The sequence below is a fragment of the Microtus pennsylvanicus genome, chromosome 3 (genome assembly GCF_037038515.1).
Source record: "Microtus pennsylvanicus isolate mMicPen1 chromosome 3, mMicPen1.hap1, whole genome shotgun sequence".
In the NCBI taxonomy this organism is placed as follows: domain Eukaryota; kingdom Metazoa; phylum Chordata; class Mammalia; order Rodentia; family Cricetidae; genus Microtus; species Microtus pennsylvanicus.
This window is the reverse complement of record NC_134581.1, coordinates 128,194,991-128,219,181: the sequence shown is the minus strand read 5'-3', so window position 1 is coordinate 128,219,181 and position 24,191 is coordinate 128,194,991. Positions and strand designations below refer to the sequence as shown.

Sequence of the window (24,191 nt, the reverse complement as noted above, 5' to 3'; positions counted from 1 at the left end):
GGTTGTTTCCAGGATCTGGCTATTACAAATAATACTGCTATGAACATAGTTGAACAAATGCTTTTGTTATATGGTAGGGCATCTCTTGGGTATATTCCCAAGAGTGGTATGGCTGGGTCCAGGGTTAGGTTGATCCTGAATTTCCTGAGAAACCGAAACACTGATTTCCAAAGTGGTTGCACAAGATTGCATCCACCAGCAATGGATGAGTGTACCCCTTCCTCCACATCCTGTCCAGCAAAGGCTATCATTGGTGTTTTTGATTTTAGCCATTCTGACAGGTGTAAGATGATATCTCAAAGTTGTTTTGATTTGCATTTCCCTGATTGCTAAGGAGGTTGAGCATGAGTGTTTTTTAGCCATTTGAACTTCTTCTGTTGAGAATTCTCTGTTCAGTTCAGTGCCCCATTTTTTAATTGGGTTAATTAGCATTTTAAAGTCTAGTTTCTTGGGCTTTTTATATATTTTGGAGATCAGACCTTTGTCTGTTGCGGGGTTGGTGAAGATCTTCTCCCCCATCAGTAGGTTGCCTTTTTGTCTTAGTGACAGTGTCCTTTGCTTTACAGAAGCTTCTCAGTTTTAGGAGGTCCCATTTATTCAACGGTGCCCTTAATGTCTGTGCTGCTGGGGTTATACCTAGGAAGCGATCTCCTGTGCCCATCTGTTGTAGGGTACTTCCCACTTTCTCTTCTATCAGGTTCAGTGTGTTCAGACTGATAGTGAGGTCTTTAATCCATTTGGACTTGAGTTTTGTGCATGGTGATAGATATGGGTCTATTTTCATTCTTCTACAGGTTGACATCCAGTTGTGCCAGCCCCATTTGTTAAAGATGCTTTCTTTCTTCCAATGTATACTTTTAGCTCCTTTATCGAAAATGAGGTGTTCATAGGTTTGTGGGTTAAAATCTGGGTCTTCTATACGATTCCATTGGTTGACTTCTCTGTTTTTATGCCAGTACCACACTGTTTTCATTACTGTAGCTCTGTAATAGAGTTTGAAGCCAGGGATGGTAATACCTCCAGAAGATCCTTTATTGTATAGGATTGTTTTGGCTATCCTGGTTTTTTTGTTTTTCCATATAAAGTTGATTATTGTCCTCTCAAGATCTGTGAAGAATTTTGATGGGACCTTGATGGGGATTGCATTGAACCTATAAATTGCCTTTGGTAGAATTGCCATTTTTACTATGTTGATCCTCCCAATCCAAGAGCAGGGGAGGTCCTTCCATTTTCTGGTATCCTCTTCAATTTCTTTCTTCAAAGACTTAAAGCTCTTGTCAAATAGATCTTTTACTTCCTTGGTTAGAGTTACCCCAAGATATTTTATGCTGTTTGTGGTTATCGTGAATGGTGAACTTTTTCTCTTATTTCCCTCTCTGCTTCCATATACTTTGTGTATAAGAGGGCGACTGATTTTTTGGAGTTGATCTTGTATCCTGCCACATTACTAAAGGTGTCTATCAGCTTTGGTGGAGTTTTGGGGGTCGCTTATGTAGACTATCATATCATCTGCAAATAACGAAAGTTTAACTTCTTCCTTTCCAATTCGAATCCCCTTGATCTCCTTATGTTGTCTTATTGCTATTGCTAGAACTTCAAGCACTATATTGAAGAGGTATGGCGAGAGTGGACAGCCTTGTCGTGTTCCTGAGTTTAGTGGGATGGCTTTGAGTTTCTCTCCGTTTGATTTGATGTTAGCTGTTGGCTTGCTGAATATTGCTTTTATTATATTTAGGTATGACCCTTGTATCCCTAATCTCTCCAAAACTTTTATCATAAAGGGATGTTGGATTTTGTCAAATGCTTTTTCAGCATCTAATGAAATGATCATATGGTTTTTTCTTTCAGTTTATTTATATGATGGATTACATTGATAGATTTTCGTATGTTGAACCAGCCCTGCATCTCTGGGATGAAGCCTACTTGATCATAATGGACAATTTTCCTAATGTGTTCTTGGATACGGTTTGCCAGTATTTTGTTGAGAATTTTTACTTCGATATTCATGAGTGAGACTGGCCTGTAATTCTCTTTCTTGGTTGAGTCTTTGTGCGGTTTTGGTATCAGAGTGACTGTAGCTTCATAAAAGGAATTTGGCAATGCCTCTTCTGTTTCTATATTGTGAAATACATTAAGGAGTATAGGTATTAGGTCTTCTTGGAAGTTCTGGTAGAATTCTGCATTGAAACCATCTGGTCCTGGGCTTTTTTTGGTAGGGAGATTTTTGATAACCTCTTCTAATTCTTCGCGACTAACAGGTCTATTTATGTCGTTCACCTGGTCCTGGTTTAACTTTGGTATATGGTATTTATCTAAAAAAGTGTCCATTTCTTTTACATTTTCCAGTTTTGTGGCATACAGGCTTTTGTAGTAACATCTAACGATTCTCTGAATTTCCTCTGTGTCTGTGGTTATGTCCCCCTTTTCATTTCTGATCTTATTAATTTGCATATTCTTTCTCTGCCGTTTGATTAGTTTGGATAGGAGTTTATCAATCTTGTTGATTTTCTCCATTAACCAGCTTTTTGTTTCATTGATTGTTTGGATTGTTTTCTGTTTTTCCATTTTGTTGATTTCAGCCCTCAGTTTGATTATTTCCAGTCTTCTACTCCTCCTAGGTGAGTCTGCTTCTTTTTTTTCTAAAGCTTTCAGGTGGGCTGTTAAGTCTCCAATGTGTGCTTTTTCTGTTTTCTTTAAGTGGTCACTTAGTGCTATGAACTTTCCTCTCAGGACTGCTTTCATAGTGTCCCATAAGTTTGAGTAGGTTGTTTCTTTATTTTCATTGAATTCGAGGAAGACTTTAATTTCTTTATTTCTTCCTTGATCCAGGTGTGGTTCAGTAGTTGACTGATCAGTTTCCATGAGTTTGTAGGCTTTCTGGGGGTAGCATTGTTGTTGAATTCTAACTTTAATCCATGGTGATCTGATAAGACACAGGAGGTTACGAATATTTTTTTTGTAACTGTGGAAGTTTGCTTTGTTACCCAGTATGTGGTCAATTTTCGAGAAGGTTCCATGAGCTGCAGAGAAGAAGGTATATTCTTTCCTATTTGGGTGGAATGTTCTATAGATGTCTGTTAAGTCCATTTGATTCATTACCTCCATTAATTCTCTTATTTCTCTGTTAGGTTTCTGTCTGATTGACCTGTCCATTGGTGAGAGAGGAGTGTTGAAGTCTCCTACTATTAGTGTGTGAGGTTTGATGGCAGCCTTGAGTTCTAGTAATGTTTCTTTTACGTACGTGGGTGCTTTTATATTAGGGGCTTAGATATTCAGGATTGAGACTTCTTCCTGATGAATTGTTCCTGTTATGAGTATAAAATGTCCCTCTCCATCTCTTCTGATTGATTTGAGTTTGAAGTCAACTTTGTTAGAAATTAGTATGGCCACACCTGCTTGTTTCTTAGGTCCATTTGCTTGATAAACCTTTTCCCATCCCTTTACTCTGAGGAGGTGCCTGTCTTTGTGGTTGAGGTGTGTTTCTTGTAAACAGCAGAATGTTGGATCCTGTTTTCTTATCCAATTTCTTAGCCTGTGCCTTTTTATAGGTGAGTTGAGCCCATTGACATTAAGTGATATTAATGACCAGTGGTTGTTAATTCCGGCCACTTTTTTAGTAGAGTTTGTGTGTTTCCTTTCTTTGAGTTGTGCTGATGATGTTTGAGTTATTGTGGTTATTGTTGGACTCCTTGGTTTGTGATTTTCCTTCTATTACTTTCTGTAAGGCTGGATTTGTGGCTATGTATTGTTTAAATTTGTTTTTATCCTGGAAAATTTTGTTTTCTCCATTTATAGTGAACAAAAGCTTGGCTGGGTATAGTAGTATGGACTTGTATCAATGGTCTCTTAGTTTCTGCAGTACATCTGTCCAGGACCTTCTGGCTTTCATTGTTTCCATAGAGAAATCAGGTGTAAGTCTGATAGGTTTACCTTTATAAGTGACTTGGCCTTTTTCCTTTGCAGCTCTTAATATTCTTTCTTTATTCTGTATGTTTTGTGTTTTGATTATTATATGGCAAGGAGATGTTTTTTTTTGGTCCAGTCTATTTGGTGTTCTGTATGCTTCTTGAACCTTCAAAGGAATATCCTTCTTTAGATTGGGAAAGTTTTCTTCTATAATTTTATTAAATATATTTTCTGGACCGTTGAGCTGTACTTCTTCTCCTTCTTCTATACCAATTATTCTTAGGTTTGGTCTTTTTATTGTGTCCCAGATTTCCTGAATGTTTTGTGATGAAAATTTGTTGGCTTTGTTGTTTTATTGATCAGTGTGTTTATTTTCTCTATGGTATCTTCAGTGTCTGAAATTCTTTCTTCTATCTCTTGTAATCTGTTGGTAGTACTTGTCTCTGTAGTTCCTGTTCGTTTACCCAGATTTTCCATCTCCATCCTTCCCTCGGTTTGTGTTTTCTTCATTACTTCCATTTCATTCTTCATGTCTTGAACCACTTCCCTTACCTGTTTGATTGCTTTTTCTTGTTTCTCTTGGTTTTCTTGGGTATCTTTGAGCGCTTTATTCATTTCCTCTACCTTTTTGTTTGTAATCTCTAATTGTTTATGGCAGTTTTTCACCTCCTGTTTAAGGTCTTCTATTATTTTCATATAATTCACTTTTGAGTCGATTTCTTCTAATTCTTCTAGAGTAGGGTGTACAATTCTTCTTATTTCGGGATCTCTGGATTCTGGTGATGTCATGTTGCCTTTCAGGTTGTTGGAGGAATTCTTGCCTTGGCGCCTTCCCATCTCTTCCTTCAAATGGAGCCAGGAGAGGCCTGGTGTCTTTGTCCAGTCTTTGCTGTGACTGACTCTCTGGTTGTAACTCTTCAGGGTAGAAGCAGGAACCGTCCAGTCCAGATGGAACTTCTCAGCACCGAAACATAGACGCCTGGTAGTCCAATGACCCGCGGACAAAAGGGAGAACTTGGGGGGCAGGGCGGGGACGAGTAGAACACAGGACACCCTGCCGCAAAAGCTGAAGGTGCGCGTGCTCCCTTTGGGGGGGGGGGTCCTTGAGGCCTGCCTGGTAGGCAGGCACTCACCTCTCTGGGTGGGTAGCCTTAGTGTAGGAGCAGAAAACTTTTCCTGAGCAAAGGACCTAGCAGATAACGCAGGCTTGTGTGTGTGGGGTTGGGTCGTGTGTAAGAAAGACAGCCCTGCAGAAGGAGCTGGGGGAGGGAGGATTTGTGGTCTCTTCCTGGTCAATCTGCCCCTGGATCGCACACACTCACCTGTCCAGATGGAACTCCTCAGTACCTAAACAGGGCTGCCTGGTAGCCCGATGATCCGGGGACAAAAGGAAAAAACCTGGCGGGCGGGGCAAGATCCGCTCTGGGTGGGTCGCCCGTCCAGATGGAACTCCTTAGTACCTAAACAGGGCCACCTGGTAGCCCGATGATCAGGGGACAAAAGGAAGAAACCGGGCAGACGGGACGAGATCCAGGAGTGCAGAGCACCCCTGGAGCACAAGCTGAAGGTGCCCGGGCTCCCTTTCGGGGGTCCTTGAGGCCTGCCCGGTAGGCAGGCACTCACCGCTCTGGGTGGGTCGCCTTAGTGTAGGAGCAGAAAACTGTTCCTGAGCAGAGGACCTAGCAGAAAACGCAGGCTTGTGGTGGTGGTGGGGGGGGGTCGTGTGTAAGAAAGACAGCCCTGCAGAAGGAGCTGGGGGAGGGGGGCCTGTGCTCTCTTCCGGGACAGTCCACCCCTGGAAAGCACACACTCACCCGTCCAGATGGAACTCCTTAGTACCTAAACAGGACCGCCTGGTAGCCCAATGATCCGGGGACAAAAGGCAACTTCTCTATTCTTAATAGTACATTCTGATTGTGTTTGTAAATAGAAAAGAAAGAAGAAGAAGAGAAGAAGAAGGAAAGGAGTAGGAACATGTAATTTCTTTTATGAGGTTTTCAAACTATAAGGATTCTAAAATATAAGTATCCAAATCAGTGACATATAGATCAATTTCAGATTTATGCACTTTAGATTTTAACAGTCATGTGTAACGATAAGATATTCCAATTGACACAGATATAATGATATAATGTAGTCTCTACCCATAAAGCTTAGTGAACATAAAAAGGAGCAGAAATATTGCAAAAGCCAAAGGATCCAGATATCCACTAGGAGATAATGTCTTCGGCATGGGAAAGTAAGCTATACTCATAAAATCTCAACAATCCATTATGTAATGAAGACCTACATGACGGTGAGACCAGTGGACATCCCTCATTAATGGAGAAAATCTCACAATGCCCATTATCTAATTGAAGAAGAATAACACTAATCATGGGTTGAGCCCATGACAGGCGTCCCTAAGCACATGCACACAGGAGCAGCATGAACAGAACTTAGCATATGTGCAAGGATAATAACTAAAGAAGAGGTTACCAAGTTAAGAAACAGTGGGGGCACAGGAGAAACTAGGAGGGAGAGTAAGGGGGTGAAATGAGATATATACAATATTCATATATGGAATTCTCCAAAAAGGAACATACATCTTTAAAAATGTGCAGAGTTTCACCAAACAAATAATGACAAACATAACATTGTATGTAAGGCTTTTTATGTAGCAATAAAGAAGAACGAAATTATTACATTCACAGGAAATAGTTAGAACTCTAGATCTTTATATTCAGCAGAATGCAGTCATAATCTTATAGAAAAAACAAGACTATTTGTTTGTACTGGTTAGTTTGTCACCTTAATATAAAGTAAAGTCACCTAAGAGAAGGGACAGCAATTAAAGTATTGCCTCCATCAGAATAGTTTGTGGGCATTTCTATAGGACATAAAATATTATTATGGATTAATGTGAGGGGACCTGGTCCATTTGGGTGGTGTGACCTCTGGCAAGATGATTTTGGTTGAAAGCAAGCCAGTAAGAAGACTACTCCATGGTCTATGCTGTAGTTCCTGCCTTTGAGTTCCTGGCTTTGGTTCCCTCAATAATGGATTTTGACCTAGGAGTGTAAGGTGATAAAAAAAAAAACCTCCTGCTTAAAAAATATATTCCAGCCTCACCAGTCAGACGAGTTGAGATGTTAAAATGTCTACACCATAAATCTGATTCACATACAAGAAAATCCTATTATTGTTCTTTAAAGAAATACAGGGAAAGAATGATCTTTTAATAGAGTTATGAGAATCTGCTTATACCCAGTGGACAAGAGTGATACTGGAGGACACCTGCTCCATATGCAAAAATAATCTTAAAATTGATTAAAAGATTATTTTTATACCTGGTACTCAAGAAGCCACTTGAAAGAGGCATAAGAAACATTATGTTGCAGGTACTGTGAGTTCTCAGGTAGGGATACAATAGTTCAAGCCAAAATAACTAAATGGGATCTCATTTATATGGTAACAGCCTAAGAGACTGGTGTGTGTGTGTGTGTGTGTGTGTGTGTATGTTTTTGAGTGATGAATCAGTCCAAAGATTTACAGAATTATCCGCAAACCATAACATGTTTGAAGTCTAATAAAGTAGAAACAAATCACATGCCAAGAAACACTTATTAAAGAACAAGAAAATAGGGTCTGGAGAGATGGGCCAGGGTTAAAATCACTTGTAGCTCTAGTGTGAGTTTGAATGTCAGCATTCACATCAAACACCTCACCTGTAATTCTAGCCCCAAGGGATGTTTTTTTTTTCTAGTTTACTGACAGCTCTGAAAGCCATGCTACTGCCCAACTCTGGGAAGTTTCTAGGTCCATGCCACCACTGAGTAGCATGCTTGTCCTGATGGATTGTGTGATAGACCTGTAATATGCTTCATGTTACAATATTAAAATTGTTTCATCTTATTAGAGACATATGCTGGAGCACTGTCAGTTTTATGTATACCCATGAAGGCCATAACTTCTAACAGGTGTGTAATTATAGAATCAGCCCTTTCAGAACTCAAAGCAATTGCCTATTGAAATCCTGAAAAAAAGTCTATTGTACGGTGTACATATTTTAATTTTCCAAATGCTGCAAAATGAAACACACCCATTTGCCAAATTTCATTTCTTTGCCTACTTTTAGGGTTGTTTCCTGCAGATAAAGGAGTTTTGTTATAGAAGGAACAGGGAGAGTAATTTTTAATTATTTCTTTGACTTGCTGCCAAGTGATGGAGAAATCCTTTTTTAAACCTTTGCTATTGACAAGGCATTTTTTATGAATTTCTGAGGCCCCCAGCACACTTTCTATTAATAACCAATCAATTTTTTAAACAATATTTTTTTCCATTTGACATACCAATCCCAGTTCCTTCTTTCTCTCCTCCTTCCATTCCCCCTACCTTCCACCAGTTCAACTTCCCATCCTTTCCTCAGAGAGGTTAAGGCTTTCCGTTGGAATCAACCAAATCTGTCACATCACTTGAGGCAGGACCAAGGTCCTCCTCCCTGTATCAAGGCCAAGCAAGGTATCCCTCCATAGAGAATGGGTTCCGAAAAGCCAGTTGTACTAGGGGATAAATATGGATTCCATGGCCAGTGGAAAACTGCCCAAGTCACACAACTCTCACCCACATTCAGAGGACCTAGTTCAGCCCTAGGCAGGTTCTCCAGCTGTCAGTCCACAGTCAGAGCTCCCACTAGCTACAGTCAGATGTTTCTGTGGGTTTCCTCATCATAATCTTGACCCCTTTGCTCATATTATCGCTTCTTCCTCTCTATGACTGAACTCTAGGAGCTCGGCCCAGTGTTTAGCTGTGGATCTCTGCATCTGCTTCCATCAGTTACTGGGTGAAGGTTCTATGATAACAATCAAGGTAGCAAGCAAGCAAGCAATCTACTTACAGGGGAAGGGCAGTTAGGGAGGCATGCTCTCAACTTACATTACTAACACTGCTTGCTTAGATACTTTTTTTCTTTCAAGACAGGGTTTCTCTGTAGCTTTGGAGTCTGTCCTGAAACTAGCTCTTGTAGACCAGACTAGCCTTGAATTGACAGAGATCCATCTGTGCTGGGATTAAAGGCATGCACCACCACCACCTGGCTTATTGCTTAGATTCTTAGCTGGGGTCATCCTTGTGGATTCCTGGGAATTTCCCTAGTGCCAGGTTTCTTGCTAACCCCATAATGGCTCCCTCTATCATGATCTCTTTCCTTGCTCTCCCTCTATGTCCTTCCACCAACTCAAACTTTCCAATCCCTCATGTTCTCCTAACCCCTCTTCTTCTCCCTGCCCCATACCTTCCCATCCTCCCCTATCCCATACTCCCAATTTACTCAGGAGATCTTGTCTATTTCCCCATTCCAGGGTGATCCATGTATGTCTCTCTTTGGGTTCTCCTTGCTTTCTGTCTTCTCTGGGGTTGTGGATTGTAGGCTGGTTATCCTTTGCTTTAAATTTAATGTCCACTTATGAGTGTGTATATACCATGCTTATCTTTCTGGGTCTGGGTTAGGTTTTCTTTCCCTAGTTTCATCTATTTGTCTGCAAATATCAATATATATATTTTTTTAACCACTGAGTAGGTACTCCATTGTGAAAATGTACCGCATTTTCTTTATTCAATCTTTGGTTGAGAGGTGTCTACATTGATTCTAGTTTTTGGCTGTTACGAATAATGTTGCTATGTGCATAGCTTAGCAAATATCATTGTGGTATTAGTGTGCTTCCTTTAGATATATGCCCAACAGTGGTATTTCTGGGTCTTGAGGTAGATTGATTCCCAGTTTTCTGTGAAACCACCATGCTGATTTACAAAGCATCTGTACAAGTTTGCACTCCCACCAGCAATTGAGGACTGTTCCCCTTATTCCACGTCCTCTCTAGCAAAAGTCATCATTAGTATTTTTGAACTTAGCCATTCTGACAGGTATCTCAGAGTCGTTTTGATTTGCATTTCCCTGTTGGCTAAGGACGTTGAACATTTCCTAAAGTGTCTTCCTGCCATTTGAGATTCTTCTGTTGAGAATTCTCTGTTTAGATCTGTATCCCATTTTTAATTTTATTATTTGGTGTTTTGATGTCTAATTTCTTGAGTTCTTTGTATATTTGTATATCTTTCAGATGTGGGGTTGATGAAGATATTTTCCCATTCTGTAGGGTGCTGTTTTGCTTTTTTGACTATGCCTTTCACCTTATAGAAGCTTCTCAGGTTCTGGAGGTCCCCTTTATTAATTGTTAATCTCAGAATCTCTGGTACTGGTGAATAACTGATCAATTTTATTATGACCTTCAGCTAGAGGCCCTGGCAGACCCATATGTGATCTGGTGTGATATATATATATATTTGATGATTTGTATTCCTGATTGTCTCCTGTAGTTGTATAAATAATCAAGCTAATACTATCTCATCATGAATAAATTCAGTCATTTCAATGTGTAAAACAACTATTTCTGCATGTTGAGAGTCAGTAACTACATTGTGAGCTCCTATAAAATTAATTAATATCATGAGACTGGCATGCAATTCGGACTTTTGCACAGAGTTGTAAGGGCTCTAAATCAATTTACTTAAATTTTCTGAAATATATCTGCCTTTCCTGATTTACTACATTCAGTATAGAATGAATGTAGGGGCTCCAGAGATCGGCGATTTCCTAACAATGCACGGAAGGACTGAAGTGATTCTTTTTATGACTTCTTTTAAAGCAGTTCTCTTACTTTGGGGATTATTGTTGTTAGTCTTTCCTTACAAATTACTGCAAGCTCTTTGCCAATATTCATTATCTTTTCCTAAAGAGAAAATTTCCCAATTATTTAAAGGTACTATAATTTCTTCTGGGTCCATCCTGTTAGTTGACAAAGTCTTAAAGTAAGTGCAGGTTACTGGAGAGCCTAGAGAAACCAGTTCAGTGAGACCAGACGAGATGAAGAAAAATTTCTTCTACCATATTGTAATGTGATTTTTAAATTTATTATTATTTAAAAGTTTTTGGTTTTTGACAAGGAGTTGAATAAACAACACATATCCCCCAATTTTTTAAAACAGTGTGTAGAATAAATATTGATGATATGCCTTTGGCCATTTATTGCTTTTAACTGAGCTAATTTATAAATATTTGCATTTTACATTATTTGATAACCTATAGACTGCAAATATTTTAATACATATATTTTTTATAGAAAATAGTATGGAAATAGGTGTAACAGTTTGTTTTTAAACTTAATCTTCTGAATATTCTGAAAGCTAACAAGTACATCACCACCTTGCAGGTGCAGACCTGGGGGGAGCTGGGCTTGGGTCCTGTGCCTGCTCCTTTTCTTTGCCTCTGGCCTGTCACCCAGCCTTCCCGGTGCCTTTCCTAATTGCCTTGGGAACACTCAGGGTCCAGGCAGTCTGTAGACGTTAAGACCGGCCAAGGGAAACAGAAGGGAGGAGAAGGACCCGGAAAGGTTCCCAGTTCCCACAGGAGGCTGTATGTGTCTGGGAGTCCCTGCCTGCGGGTTCCTTTTTCCCCTTTGGGGTGCTTCCATTGGAGACCATGCGCTTTCATTCTCTGACCCTGACAATCTGCATATTTTGCCTTATTAGAAGGTTACCAGTAATCTAAATACCTTTTTAAATACCTTTGGAATTTTTATAGAAGATATCCCAAGAGAGTCAGGGAAAATAGATAATTGCGGGTACTGAGTGTACCAGAATCCTGTTTCTCTCAGCAGTTTTATATCCTTAAGTATACCATTTTCGTTTCTATGTTTGCATATACATGTGTACACACTTGCACATATGTGTAAATGTGCCTATAATGGCCAAATGGCAAACTTTCCCAGGTACAATTAACTTGTTTATTTATTTATTGGAGTAGAGTCCCTATTTTGGAACTCAGTTGATTAGATTAGCCTGGATGTTCAGAAAGCCCCAGGGCTTTTGCTGTCTTTAGATCAGAAGAATGTCACTTCATCCCTGTCTTTTATTGTGTGGTTTCTGGGAACTAAATTCAGGTCCTTTTACTTTCAGAGCAAGCACTTTACCAACTGAACTATCTCACTAATCTTCATCTTTATGTTTTCAAGTCTAGTTCTCACCCAGAAGCAATATGCTGGTATTTGTAGTCCCAGCAAAACTCCAAGAAGTTGAGATGTAATTGTACATTTGGGAAGTCATCACAAAGTGCACCAGCCCAAGTGTGGCTGTTGTGACTGTCTCTAGAACATCACACTGTCAATGTTCTAGAAAATCAGGCTATTTCCATCTAAGTTTAAACATTGTCTTAGGAGGTCCCATATGAGTAAGATTAGCTTCTTATCTTATTCTATCATTCTATGATAGATACAGAGATGACAGACCACATATTTGTTGGCTTAAAAATACCCACTTACCACCTTGCAGCTCTGTTTGATTGTTCATAAAACATTTCTAATGCGTGTGTTTGACTATTAGAATCTTTTTGAGTTTCCCACCATTGTACATCTTTGTAGTGTGCATTGCTCTAAAAGTCTGAGAAGGTTGCTGCTCTTGAAATTCAGTCCTAACTATATAATAAGATTCTTGTTTATAAAACAATTTCAAAGTAATTTTATGATAAAAGCTTTATATGACTACCAATGGAGCATCTCTTAGCAGTCACTTTTCTTATCTAAAAATGGATAGCTATAACAGTTACACACCAGACTGTAATAAATTACTAGTACTTTGCCTAAGAGAAATCTCAAAAAAATTATATATGTCCACGATGCTTTTAGTCTATGTCTTTATTGCTTATGAATTGTTAAAGAAAAATAAAAAGTATTCCTCAATAAAAGTATGAGTTCATGTCCTTGATTTGGTATATCCAGATAAGAGTAAGACAGAGAATATTTGAAATTTTTGAGACTGTATTTTAATTTTCAAGTGGAATTTAATTTATTTAGCAAAAATCTTCACCTATGGGACTTATTCAGATAAATTTCAGAAAGTTATCACCTTTTGCATTGAGTTGCTTCCCCTGTTTTTGTGGTATGTGGGAATTTGCAGACTGTGTCACAACTTCGACCAGAAGTAAGCAGTAAGCACTGTAGTGGTTTAGCTCTAAGCAGCCTGGTGACCTTGCCTTTATTCTTCTATGTTTTAACTGTGAAAGTATTAAATGAGGTACTCTTGGCACACAGTGGCGGGATCAATACTATCAAGACAGTTCATGTCTTGGAATTCAAATCAAGAAACAAATAAAATTACCTTTAATGTTTTCTCTTCCTAGTTTGTGGTATAAAGAAACTGATCTTAGTGACTATTTGCCATCGATTTTATATGAGTAATATTGCTTCAATAAATATATAGTTCATTTGACAAACATTTATGAAAACTTATCCCACAAGTTTTTCTGAGAGAGTTATATTGTTTCTGGGATTCAGACACAAATGATAATCTGTAAAATATTAATGTAAGACACTGTCACCTGACATGATGAATGAGACATACAGAGTGTTCTTATTTCATATTCATTCACTCATTTGATCTTGTGTATTGAACACAGGACCTGCTCCGATTGGAACATACTCTATCACTGGGTTCAATGGTCTATATTCCTGACCTCTAAGAATAAGTTTAGATTGCAGGAATGAGAGAAATTATATAGATTAAAAAAAACCTGTTGTTGGGATGTAACTTAAATATTTAATTCAGTTTTTGAAATGAGATGCATTTTCATTATAGGAATGTCCTAGTGAATTTAAGAAGACACAGGACTTCAGTTGATCTTTGATAAACGAGGCAAATGACATGGCAGGTCTCAACCAACAATACATGACATCTTAGTAGTTGAGGCCATAACTAGATTAAATGAAAGCATGATCTATGTTTTATATTTATTTTATTTTGTACTAGAAAAGTGTCAAATAGATTTTTCAAAACGCATTGTTTTTTCATGACAGCCTATTTTGTCTCTTTTCATATCCAATGGTTTTTACTGTCCCAAACATACTGATTTCCAACGTTAGTTCATACGAGCCACTCAGACCAGAAAGACATAAGCCCGACCTAGCCAGTAGTTGTTAATTCACATTTTAGTCGGTACGTGAAGGGCTACAAAACCATGTATCTTCTTTCTGCTCCACAGAAAAGTAGGCAGTTAGAAAGGGGTGTTTTTCTCTGGCTCATTTTATATAATTGTGAATGAAATTGTTTTAAAGCTTCCAGTAAGATAATTTTTATTCCTTCATCATTTCAGAGCACTAGCTTCCAGAAAATAATGTAAGTTTTAAAATTAGGAGTCTTCATCTATATCTATATTTATATCTATATGTTCACATATATGAAAATTTAATAGCAAAACCCTATATGCTTTGAGTAGATAATAATGGCTTTTTATTTTAGTATTGTTTTAAGTCCAAAATATACTTACAGCTGACTTGAGACAAATTATATATTCTGCATATAATAAATACTTGCCTATATAAAAATCAATACATAGAAAAATGTTTTTCTAAGTTAGGTAGACAGAGTTATATTTTGAAACATATATGGCTCTAAGTATTTAAAACACTTCTACTGTTTTAATCGCTAATAGCTCAACTCTAATCTGTTCTAAAGTATCTTAGGTCTATCACCCATATTCCCTATATGAAATTGAGCCATACTATTAGCAGTATGGGGTTATTTAAAAGAGTGGCTTCTCTAATTATAAGTGAAACATAACATTTGAGGAAAAAATAACTCAGTCATGGTGGTGTTTATTGCAAGATAAGTTTACTTGTCTTGTTTTGTCTGTGTATATGTGCTGTGACTTCCCTGTGGTCTTACAGTAGGCAGGATAAAATGGCCAGGGTGAGGTAAGAATGAAACTCTGCTGAGCCCCAGTCCCCAGCACTGGACCAGGAGTTCTAGAGCCTGGCCCAGCACATTTTATTTTACTCATATTTAAGCACAGGGCAATTCTGGAATAAAAGTATTCAGATAACAATTAACTCACTCCTAAGTATACAACAATTTAAGACATGCTTACATTGAAGCTCTTTGCAAAGTACATAAAACTTCATCCATAAGATGGTTTCTTGTTGACTTTGAAACCATGCTCAAGGTAAGGGTGCAGGGAGAGTGACTGAGGTAAACACATTTCTTTTGGGAGTCAGGATAGGCATGGCCCTAAAGTAACGTGGAAGTCACTTAGACTGTTGTAAAACACACGTGACTTCACTCACAAGAATAGGTTTCATGGCCTAGGAGTAGTACTCAAGGTTTTAGGAGGGAAAGGATCTGGGATGCAGGAAGCAGAAATTCCGGGAGACACAGATGGAATCTGTCTCATCAGACAGTAAAGCATCACCAGGTTGGAAAATTGTATCATACCTGGCTTTTCAGGAAGAGCAGCTATGAACCTCATTCTATTGAAGCTCTGAGCTGTGTCTTTAACATTCCTGCCTTCTGAAGAACTTATCGGTAGGAATAAGGTCTTTTTACCTTCTACATACATTTAAATCTCCTCCACAAATAGAAACATTTTCTGTGCACTAGGAATATGTGGTCATTTAGACAGTCTCCTTCTGTGGCAGGAAAAAAGAGTATATTACCTAGTGTAATTCTGGATTTTTATATTCTTTTTAAACATTTATATCTCTCTGTGTAAGTATATATTTATATCATGTATGAGAAGGGTACAGAACAACTTTTAGGAGTTGGTTCTTCTTTTCTAACATCTATACCATGTGGTTCTTAAAACTCAAGTCATTAGACTTGGTTCAAGCGTCTGTAACCATGGAGCAATCCAGCCAGCCCTGTTTTATTTTTAGAGCTGAGGCAAATGAGTCCCAGAGAAGTAGTCAAGTCGAGCTGGAGTGAGCTCCCTGGCAATCTTGCCAGGGGAATGCCTTGATTATTATATCACAAACACCTCACAAGGAAAGCTCTAGGGAATTACTTTGAAAAGAAAAAAGACTCATGAATATAAATCTAGAAAACAAACTCACAAATAAAAATTAGAAAATTTGTCCTTGAATTGAATATTTCTAGTATTTTTTTTAAATCAGAAGCAGTAGGATTTGCATTCAGTCGAATTTGAAAAAGGCTAACCACAGCCAGTGTGAAGTATTACAACCCAGACTTGAAATTAGAAAGACCTAATAGCTCCTGAAAATTATAAAATCCTTTATAAACCAAATATTAAAAAATAAGTCAGTGTTATTTGTGATATTTATGTCAATGCCTCTCTTCTTTTTGTTTCTTTGAGTTTTAACAATATTCAACCCCTCTTCCAACTTTCTCTAGGTCCAGCCAGCTCTCTTTCCCTAATGACTTAACTTTGTGTCTTTTTCCCCCCTTTTAACCTGTCAGGTTTAATTTGGGCTGCCCATATAGCCATGGTTGCGTGGCCTTACATTTGAGTGTTGTTTACCTACCAGCTGAAACACTCTAAAAGCCTGACTCTATTCTGGAAGCAGCTGTCAGCTGACAATGATTCCATGGACAAGAGTGGGAATTTGTGCCCACCTCCTTTGTTATGGATACTGGGATTTGGTTTAGCTTAAGGTTGCTCAGGGTTTTACATGACGTCAGAACTGCTTAGAGTTTATATGTGCAGCTGCCCTGCTGTGTCCTTGTATTTATTCACTCACCTTGTGTTAATTCTGTCCTTCTGCGGCAATGATCCCTGAAGTCGGTAGGAAGGGGTGTAGTATCAATGCCCTTTTGGAACTGAACATTACATAATCTTTATTCTCTATGCCTTGTCCAGTGTCGCTGTATTAATTACCATCTATGGCAAACAGAAGTTTCATTAAAGAGATCTTAGAAATGTATTAATGTATGGATATAACAATAAGTCATTAGGATTCAGTTTAAAACTATGTCCATTTAGCAGAGTTATAGCAGTAGGTTCTCCATTAGGATCTATGATCTGCCTACCCAAGGATTTCTGGCCTAGCAATAGTGACTCATATTGGTTTCATCGTGGAGCAGGATATAAATTTAACCATAAAAGGGTTGACTATTTCCAGATGTATGAGCCACCAGTGGGAATATCTTGCCATACCATTATTGTAGGGTTCACAGTTGGGTAAAAGGGATCATCACTTTTCTCAATTAGTAGATTCATAGTATCATCTGGCACAATAAACGTTAACGAATACAAATAAAGCTTCCTGGCCAATACTAGCTTAATATCTCCATATTCTCAAGTATATAGAGTCTTCAGTAGTAGAGTCTTACCATATAATTCTGAAGGGTAACAAATAGTATTGGTAATAGCCAATAAGTTTTTTCTGGGAGGTGTAGTAGAATCTTCCGGCCAATAACTCTGAAAGTTAAAAACAAAACAAAACAAAAAAACCAAAAAAAAAAAAAAAACCACATTTCTGACACTGAACTTTGCCAGCCTTCTGTGACAAGTAGGGGCCTGCTGTCCAATTAAAGGTTGTAGCTGGGGCTGAAAAGGTGTGGTATCAATGACACAGACACCCCGGGGGTCAGGTGAAAGGGGAACAGCAGACTCCTTTATTTAGCAATGGGGAAAAGCTTATATACCCTCCCAGCACCCAGGCATTCCAATCCCTTGGAATCACATGGTAACCCCTCATTGGCTAGGCATGACCAGGACCCTCTGACAGTGCCTGTTGCTAGGCCCTCAGGCAGAATCATGTGATCACCCCTCATTATCTAGGCACAATCAGGATCTCTGACAGCACCAGACAGACTCCAGGTGGCTCCTCTTGGCCTGGTAGACCTTACCCTAGAAAAGGGTAAATCAATTTAGGAAGCCTCTACAGTGGGAGCTAGATTTCCATGACTTTTGAGAAACATCTTTAATATTATTTTTCCTTCCTAATATTCCTTCCCCTAATCCACCTCCCATTCCCTACCCCAATTTAGCCCTTTCTATTCTATTAATCCCCAAAAAGTTTTTAGACCATCGCTTTCTCCTCTACCTTGAAAGCCCCAACTTCCCTGAAGTTTTACTGATTTCTCAATATGTATATATATTTCAAATGAATCATAAATATATCAAGAGTGCAAGTAAACATCTACAAATGGGAAAACTCATGCAAACTTTATCTGGGTTACCTCACTTAAAATGATAGTTTTAGGCATACCTATTTACTTGTATCCATAATTGCTAAATAATATCCTGTTGTATAAACTCATCATATTTTTATTATCAGCTGATGAACAGGTAGGCTGATTTAATTCCCTGGATATTGTGAATAGAGAATCAATGAACACAAATGAGGAAATATTTCTATTATGGGGTATTATCATTTTTTATATATACTCAAAATTACTGTAGCCTGCTAACATTGTATATCTATTTTTGGTTTTTATAAGGAATCTTTGCAGGATTTCCACAGTGGTTTTACCAGTTTTCACTCTCACCCGCAGTTATAGGCCTTCTTATTTCCCAACATCCACATCAATTCTTTGACTCTCTCTCTCTCTTTCCTTGCTTGCTTGCTTGATTTTAAATTTGAGCTAATCAGACCAGGATAAAATGAAAACTCAGGAGAGTTTAATTTGCATTTTTTTTAATTGCTAAGAATCCTGAACAGTTTAAAAAGGTTTCCCATCCATTTGCATTTCATCTTTTGGGAACTCAGCTAAGTTCTATCCCCTATTTTAAAAGTAAACTTCAGAAAGTATTCAAATTGGGTGTTGAATCTAATGGCATTGAATGTAAAAAATAATGGCACACACACACACACACACACAAATCCACAAAACAAAGACTTACCTGTTTGAAAAGATTAACATTATCAAAAACATGTGGCCTAATTAACTAAAATACAGAGAGAAAATCTTGGCTTAATGATCGATGTCTTTGATCCCAGCACTTGGGGGTTGAGGCAGATAGATTTCTGTGATTTGGAGGTCAACCTGGTCTTCAGAGTGACTTCTGGGACAGCAAGAGACCCTGTCTCATAAAACAAAATAAAAAGAACTCAAGAAACTTGCCTTCAAAAGAATAAATAATTCAATAAAAAATGCCCTTCAATCAGAGAATAGGTAAAGAAAATGTGGTACCTTTATATACTGGAGTACTACACAGTGGTAAAAAAAATGACATCTTGAAATTTGCAGGCAAATGGATGGATCTAGAAAAAACCATATTGAGTGAGGTAACCCAGACCCAGAAAGACATACAGTATGTACTCACTCATAAGTGGCTTTTAGACATAAAACAAAGAAAAACGAGTCTAAAGTCCACAATCCCAGAGAACCTAGACAACAAAGAGAACCCTAAGACAGACATACATGGATCTACATAGGAAGGAGAAAAAGACAAGATTACCTGAATAAATTGGGAGCATGAGGGTCATGAGAAAGGGAGGAAGGGGATAGGGGAGAAAAGAAGGGTAGCAGAGAAAAATGTACAGCTAAACAAAAAGAAAAAATGAGAGAAAATATCTAAATTGATAAAATTAGAGATTAAAGAGAGACATTATAATAGACACTGAGGAAACTCATAAATTCATAAACATATATTTTCGTTATCATAAGTACATTATTATAGAGATGAATACTTTGAATATGTATGGATCTTGGTCTATTGATACAAATTTAAAGTCAATTTTGTTATATGTATATTTCTGCTCTTGATTAAGATATTGTGTTTTTGCAGCTCATTTAAAAATGTAATGTACAATTAAGAAATACAGGCTGATAGATAGTTATCTATAATAGTTGAGCTTGTAGTCCTGTTAGTACAGAGTCTAGATGTATAGAGATATATTTTAGATAGGTGGGTATTCTTCAAACCTTTCAGAGACTAACAGAATATGGCATTTAAGTTGTTTTAAGAACTTAGGACTTTTCTTGACAGAGATGTCTCACTTCTTGGACAATCACCCAAAGTTACTCTGTAGCATTGGGGCATCCATCTTCAGCCTACAGGCACATAGTATTAGCAGACTTTTCCACGAAGCAGGAAATTTCAAAGACAGTTCCACCTATATTGGCAGTTTGTCAGTCACTTTCTTCTGTGTCCTGCAGAACATCTGACAGACTCTTGAAGCAGGAACCCTGAAGGACTGCCTCATTTTTAGGCAAGTTCAGCAGTCATTTTTTTCTGTGGGTCCTGCATGTGCAATCATACAGCATAAATAACATCAAACAGTTCGAGCAAGACCAGTTTCCTGCCCAAGTGGCAAGTAAACTTCATAAGGAGCCTCTTTAATGCCCATCTTCCTCTTGGTGCTGCCAGAATAGATGTGAGTCATTGTCATATTTCACCAAACTTGAAAATGTAAAGGAGATACCCAGTATATATGGTGTACCAATGCTGCTACACAGTGATGAAACAAGTATTTACACAGACATATAACAACCAATGAAGTAAAAACAGTAACTTAAAAAAATCTTCCAGCTAAAAAAAAGCATAGCAACATATGCATTCAACTTAGAAATATAGCAGATATTGAAAGAATTAAACAAATTCTCCTCAAATAATTCAATATATTGTGAGAGGATACATTAGTTCCAATTTGTTTTTATGACTATAGTACTACACTGATACAAAAATCATACAGTGATTCTGTAATTAAAGAAAAAGAAGAAAGAAAATAATTTATAGGAGGAAATGTTTTTTTTTTCTGTTCTCTCTGTTTTGTAACTTCTTTTTTTTTCTAAGATGGATGAAATGGAATACCAGATGATAAAACAATCACAGTATTGACTGATGTACATACAAGCTCACAAACTCAGCAATGGCACATCAATAACAAGCATAAATTAAGGTAATTGGTGTGAAAAATCCATTCTTAACTGTAGCCTGCCATTGCTATTGATGTTCTCTGATTGAATATGAAAGCCAGATATAAATATCTGTGTGGAAAATGCTAGCAAACTCTTTCTCATGTATTTTAATAGAATTATATGTATTCCAGGCTGACCTCCATATCACTGACTGTGCGGCTTTGGTTGGCCTTGAACTCTTAGTCCTTTTGTCTCCACCCTTGTATTTATAACAAAGACTGGCTTACATGGTGCCAGAGATTCAACCAGGTTTATTTTGATTTATTTTATGTCTAAGATATTTTAAGATTCTTTCTGTTTTGCTTAGCTTTCCAGTTTTCTATTAGAAAAATTATATTCTACAAAGAATGCTGTGTGTTTCTGGGTTTTGGTGTGGCCTTTTGTGCTTTGTTTTTGCTAAAGACAGGGAGACACAGCATTTCTGCAAACATGTCTTCAGAGTTCCTTTCCACCTGATGTGCTTCATAACTAAGAGAAATGGCAACCCTAACACTGTTTCTCTCTTGCTTTTCTGTAGCTGGAGGTTTCTCTCCACCTACCACTTCCAGAAAACCACTCTGAGGCTTAATATTAATTGCAAACTGTTTGGCCTATTATCTTAGGTTTATTATTTAGCTCTTACAACTTATATTAACCCATTTCTATTATTCTATATTTTACCACGAAGTTCATGCCTTGTCATCTCACATCTTGCTTCCCCTGCAGCTGCTTGCATCTCCCTGACTTCTCCAAATCTTTGCTTGGATTTTTCCACCTGACTCTATTCTGCTGGCTCTTGGCCAAATCAGCTTCTTTATAAAACAATGGTAATAAAACATATTCACAGCATACAGAAGGGCAGCCCACACCACGTTTCTTACTCTTGGTGTTGGAGTCAGTTGAACTTCTCTCACTTGATTTTACCAATAAAGTCTAATTGAATACTCAGAAAATGTCGATCCAAAACACGACTCTAAAGATCTTACTTATAAACACATAATAGAGTGCTACAAAACAAAGACCCAGGAAAGTAGACTTATGCAAATTAACTGTTAAAAGTAAATAAAATTAGACAATTACCTCAACATTAGGAACCAATTTTAAATAAAATTCGAATAGTGAGTCCTAATTTTAATTGAATCCCAAGGAATGGGGAGAAGACACATGATTTCTTTGTATTCATGGGAACCCTGTGGAGAAGGGAGCTCTTTGTCTGGTATCACAACTATTGAAAACATCTGACATTCTCAATTGACTTCTTATCTTTCTATTTGTGGAAACATCTGGTGCACAAATTAAGGTAACCATTAAACAGACTTTCAGCTCAGGTTGGCATTCTCTTGCCTAACCTCACAGTGCTCAAAGGTTTTAGATTACTTAGGACAAACAGCTCCTGCTCACCTTAACCAAGGCATTGCAGATGGGCAGGGACATTTCAGTGTTTTATTATTTCAGGAATGCCGAACTCACTGAAGTCAAGAACAGCCAGGATATTGTACTTGAAACTGTTACATGGTGTGAATTGTGATCAGGGTTAAGAAACTGGCATGTGTTCATGTTGTATCACGACCTTCTGCACGAAAAGCTCAAGAGCAAACTCAGCCATGCAGGTGTGAGCCTGAATTTTGTTGAATAAGACACCGAGGACAGAAACCACTTGTAACTGTTTTTTTTTTGTTTTGTTTTTTTCAAAACTAAGGCTCTCATGTCAGAAAGATGTGTCTTCCTGGGCAGATCCAATGTGGAGATAATCTGCGTTCTCTGTAGACCTCTTGACATAGTCATTGCTTTTTCTTTATTAGCCATTTTTAAAGCAAGCCTTGGTTTGCGTTTCCTTAAACAAATTCTTAAAATTTATAGACATTTCACCATGCCTGCTGGAAACAGTCAGAGACCCATATTTTATCCGTATTTTTTTTTAATCAAGTCTGAAAACTAAGGCACAGGTAAGCTAGCTTTAAATTAATATATAAAAATATTTGCAATTCCCTTACCATCACATCTTATATGGAAGACTCTGTAAGATATTAGTAACAATATTTTTTCCTCTTTATTTCTTTTCTTTTTTTGGCAAGTTTTGGGGCACTTGGGGGAAAGGATCTTATTTCCATGTGTGGTATCAGTACTGAGACTTGTCTATTGTTCGAAAAGTAATTATCTAGGAATAAATGTTTTACCTTGTCTTGCAGACTAGTAGTGACTTTCAGGCAAAACTTGCAAAATTGGGCAATAATGTGACCCTCTTCCATCGTAGTTACCAACTTTGTCTAACTGAGAAGACAGCATATTGCCTTGACACAGCCATGGATTTTCTCACAGTTTCAACATATATGTGGTGCAGAAGCAGCTCCCCTGGCTGTGCAGGTCTGAGAAGTTAGGGCTGCAATCAGAGTCTCCTTCCAAGGTCACATAGTCATATCAGAATTCTTTTTATCATGGGGTTTACTACTCCATTTTCCTTCTGACTGAAAGTAGAAATAACTATGGAAGAAATAGTCATTAAAAATGGGAACTACGTATTACCTGGTTGACTGTAACTGGAGCATAGCATTGGTACAAGGCTTTCTGAAGGCTAAAGCTCATAGGAAAATACATTGAGATATGAGAAGAGCACATGTTTTGTCATCAACAACACAAAAATACGGCATTGTGGAGGCATATTTCAGACTAGGACACATGAGGCCTGGGATTTGTGTAAGAACTTGTGTGGATGTCTCTTTCCTTTCATCTCCTGCATTATTTACTTAAAATTGTGTCTCACAGAAGGCATAATTCCAATGCTACATTTTATGCATGAAGAGGTAGAAAAATTTGAAAATTGAAAACCAGGTGTCTTCTTGTGCTCCTTCATTCATTTTCATATAAATCAGATTACAACTGCGGCCTACACGATAAGTTCACATTTCTAACTCATGATAAAATACAGTGAGATGTTACCAATGAGTAGGAAAGTTTGTCTCACATAATCTCTTCCAGACACCTGTCAAAAATCCAAAATTATAACAATATTTTTAGATAATTGTAACTTTTAAGCCATGGCCTTATTTTTACTCACTTGGTTTACAATTGAAGAGATCCATTATACATCTGGAAGACATGGCTATCTTTCAAACATTTTGGAATGATTAGTTGAGAACCATTTTGTCCCGGACTCTAAAAAGCTCCATAATCTTTTGCATCAACTACTGCTGAAAAGAAATTTAGTGCTCAAATATTTCACATTTGCTTAAGAATCAACTGGGAGGAGTAAAATAAGCCTGTGAGACTCTTGTGCTGTACGATGAAGGATGCTAATAGGTTCACATTTTGTCTTAATTGGCACAGGAGTAAACTTAGTTTCATCAGTGAGGAAACTTCTGACTATTTGCCTGGAGCGAATTAGGCCTCTAAACATAATTGGATGATGGATTCTTCATAGTGCTGAGACCCATTTTACCACTACATGCAACCTTGTCACAGTTTGTCTTGCCTCTCTTGTCTTTTCTTCTGTCAAATGTATTCCACTTCTTTAGGGCTTTTGTCTCCTGGTATTTTCAGAATATTGTAGCTGTCCCATTTCCTCATCCCCTATAGCCTTCACCTGAGCGTTGATTCCTCTCTCATGTTTGTGTCAGGTTTAT

General features: G+C 37.8%; 1 protein-coding gene across 3 annotated transcripts in view; it reads left to right on the top strand.

Moving 5' to 3' along the window:
• Positions 1 to 24,191, top strand: part of Sntg1 (syntrophin gamma 1) — a 396,311-nt gene that overhangs the window by 201,295 nt on the left and 170,825 nt on the right. Inside the window, exon 1 of one of the 3 annotated variants that reach the window (XM_075967103.1) lies at positions 20,484 to 20,573. The exons of the other annotated variants lie outside the window; for them this stretch is intronic. The gene's annotated coding sequence lies outside the window, so the exon portion shown is untranslated. Of the gene's footprint in view, positions 1 to 20,483; positions 20,574 to 24,191 lie in introns of those variants that run through there. 3 annotated transcript variants of the gene reach the window in all.